The sequence below is a fragment of the Varroa jacobsoni genome, unplaced genomic scaffold (assembly GCF_002532875.2).
Source record: "Varroa jacobsoni isolate VJ856 unplaced genomic scaffold, vjacob_1.0 scaffold_334, whole genome shotgun sequence".
Lineage (NCBI taxonomy): Eukaryota > Metazoa > Arthropoda > Arachnida > Mesostigmata > Varroidae > Varroa > Varroa jacobsoni.
The window spans coordinates 321,211-324,741 of record NW_019213236.1 but is presented as its reverse complement, the minus strand read 5'-3'; the positions used below and the strand labels follow the sequence as shown (position 1 = coordinate 324,741).

Genomic DNA, 3,531 nt, shown 5'->3' with positions numbered 1-3,531 from the left:
AAAAAAAAAAAAAAAAAAAAAAAAACTAGTCAGAATTACATAAATGAAAGAATATGACCCATATAGTATAATGATCGTAGTGGCCTTTTCGTTATGAAAAACCTGCAATCCTGCGTCCTGAACAAACTTTGACTTAGTTAAACGCCCCAAAAATCGTTCACTCCCGTGGCGTTCATGTTCTAAAGATGTCCCATACTTCCGGCATTGAGATCAATAATGTCTTTGACAGGCTCTATCCAACTACTTGGCGAATAAGTTCATTTGGCTTTGGCAGCATACCCTTCAGGACATTGGCAAGCTGTACTTCCCACCAATAGCCAATATCAAAATAACACACTACCTAACCAATATCAGAGATTGTACCATAAAAACTATGATTATTTATTAACGAGAAGGCCCTTCGTATGTGTTCGTTGTTTGTATGCGTACATATCTTCTAATCGCCGCTTAAGCTGCAGCTTCTGCATAGTGATGTAAACGTTATACAATCCATCGGCCCGCCTTAGTAGTAATAGAGGGCCCGCTGTTTTGTCGTTTCGATGTGAAGTTTTTTCCGCCTGCTAAAACGCCCTTGCCTCAGTTTCTTAAAACCCATTTTGAGTGGTACCAGTTAGCGTAACGTTCTGTACGCAGCAACACCAATGTAACTATGGCATTCCTAGAAGGTCCTTTAGGCAGCTCGATGGCCTAGTCCTGCTAACAGCAGAAGTCAGCAGACGACATCGTGACTCAATGGTTTCGAAGTTTTGACCTTCGCAGTCTCTCTTCTTGTTTTAATGTTTTGTATTATTTTCATGGTCGTCCCCCAACGGACCTAATCATGCTATATTGATATGCGCTATCGTAAAAGGAGGTTAGCGGTAGGCGAGGATGGCTAATGGAGAATCAGATAGCCAAACACACCCACACGTAACGCCCGCCTCTGCCCGTCAAGGTAACATTATACATATGTATTTACAACTGTATATTGTACTATATTCATACGCGATGGCGAACTACAATCGTTCCCCATTAGCGGTACTATTGGCGCTCACGGTGGGGACGTCTGCATGAGAATGAATGACCAGAGATGGAATACCGACTTCCTGTAGCGGCGTTGCGTCTGCCGTTTCGCCAAGGGCCGACTTCTCCGTGTCAGAGACTGCGGCAGCATCGGCTGGTGCCGCGTCAGTCGTGGCCGGTTGAGTCGTGGCGGTTTGTTGCCGCCGCTGCGACTAAAGAGCCCTAATGAGCGTAGTGAGCTCCGTTAGCTTGCTATGCTGTAACACCATTATCGGCCCGGCCCCCGGCGGAGGAAAACGAAGAGCAGGATTAGACGCAGCCAGGAGCATCGAAGAGTGGAGGAACGACCAAGGTAAGAAAAGCGGCAACCGAGGCCGGACAACGATGTGTGTGCTATGTAGTACTTAATTAATTGTTGCAGGCAGATGTAATCATTGATTGAGAAGGTTTTGCGGAAACCTCGCTTTTGTTATCGCCGCGGCAGGAGTCTCGCACACAATAATATCCCGGTCATAGCGCAGTGCGCCTCGAATTACACAAGCGAACCTTTAAGTGACTATTGGTGAACAAAAAGCCGAAAAAAATAGGTCTGACCGCTGACAGTCAACTCATACTGCTAGTCCGCGTTCTGTTTGCAAATACGTATTATAAAATATCGTAAGTCGCTGTTCCATTTCATAGTACTAAACGATATACTAAAACGTGTCCTGATTAAAGATGCAGTACCATTCATTTAGAAAAAGTTCGATAAATACGTACAGAGGATCATATGCAAAGATATATAATAACTTGGCGACTCGGTACCAACCACATAATGTTATTCTAATGTAATATGCAATAGGAGTAAAAGGGAGCAAATAATGAAAGTTTTGAATATGTAGATCATTATATTAAAGAGAAATACCTCATTTCATCCAGTTGGATAAAGCGTGTGTAACATAATATGAAAATTACCCTTATAGTCTTCGACATTTACTTTATCTCACAGAGCATGTAAGGTTACCGCTTGTTAAGTTCAGGTGTCCGACGGCGCCGTTTGGTAAAGTAAAACAAGACCATTTCCCCCATTGACTAATAGTTAAAATAGATTAGAACGAATCCTCCTATGTGTGCGATATGATGAAAAATTCCACATCTGACCTTTGAATCAGATACGTTTTCAGATACTATGTCGAAATCTAAAGCCAAAGCCTGGTAGGTCAATGTATTGCTCTATGCGTTTATCAAGGTAACGTTGAAAAGGAAGTTATAGAGAGAAGCAAAATCGGATTGCGCCGAACTTCCATCCACGTTAATTTTCTTCCATTTCGTGATCATAATTCGAATTTACTATTTGAGTGTTTCATACAATCGTGCTGCAGTATTAAGGCCAAGAGGGCAAATCTTCCCTGAATACCTGCACCGAGCCAACTACGCTTTCGCTATGCGCTCCTCATGACGTTACTGATTTTGTATACTAACAATAGCGGCTCTGTTTGAGAGTTCGCCGATATCTGTTCAAGTTATCGAAACTGATTAGCTCATTCACTGGACTCACCGAAATTGCTTGATCGTCACTATCTATTATATTGTACGTATACCGATTGAAGCACCGTTCTTGGCTAAAGTGATAGTGCTGATCACGGTTTATGGCTTCAACAGACAGAAGGGGGTCCAAAATTCTAGTTGGCGCTGAAGCTCACGCAGGAACCAGACAATCGAGGCCCTACGATATTAACGAGTCGTCAGTGATAACGCTACTTAATCGCTACGTACGGCTCTTAGAGAAATAGAGGAATGGTATTCACTAATCGTCAAACGCCAGATGCGAGGCTTGGACACTGAAAAGCTGGGTACAATCGAGAGGAAGTCTCTCGACTGGCTTACACAGACCGGTAACTGCGAACGCGCAGGCCAGTTTACTACTATATGACCGCTATAACGTACCAAGTAGACACTCAGATAGACTCGTCGATGCCTTACAGCAATGAGAGTAGATATGGTTCATTTGTATACAGGCTTCGTGCGTATAATTATTTTACTATTTTCTGTGAATTCAGTAAATAAAGGAAAAAAAAACTGCTAGTTTTGCCCTTTTTTTGATATCGCTTGCTCTTATGCCGCGTATCTACTTATTAGCTCGACTGCACTGTACAGGAAACGCGTGTCGGCTAGAAACTTAGGCTCAGGTAATATTCCATTTTTGATTACTTGCTAGTTCATGGTTTCACAGGAAAGGTATTACGAATTAGACGGATGATCTCATTACGTCTAATATGAATATAAATTGTTCTTAATAATTACTTACTAAACATATGAGATAACCTGGGTTTTAAATGGGATATAAACTTTCCGTGCTTAAAGTTAGCCGTATGGGTCAATATTTAAAGACTGTCGAATAAATCGAACGTGAAGTTCGAAGTATTTACTTAAACTACATATATATATATGTAGGATGTATAGCTATTAACGTTCTATACCACTAGCAGATGTTAAAATTTACCAGCAAAATGAATATCCTACAGTGGAGTGGCCTGGATATAATCTTCC

The 3,531-nt window shown here is 41.8% G+C and overlaps 1 long non-coding RNA gene across 1 annotated transcript in view; it reads left to right on the top strand.

Moving 5' to 3' along the window:
• LOC111259463 (uncharacterized) overlaps nucleotides 1–3,085 on the top strand; it is a 5,104-nt gene extending 2,019 nt beyond the window's left edge. Inside the window, exons 2-3 of the long non-coding RNA XR_002679640.2 lie at nucleotides 851–934; nucleotides 1,092–3,085. This is a non-coding gene — a long non-coding RNA (uncharacterized LOC111259463). The remainder of the gene's footprint in view (nucleotides 1–850; nucleotides 935–1,091) is intronic.
• The last annotated feature ends 446 nt before the right edge of the window (nucleotides 3,086–3,531 follow it).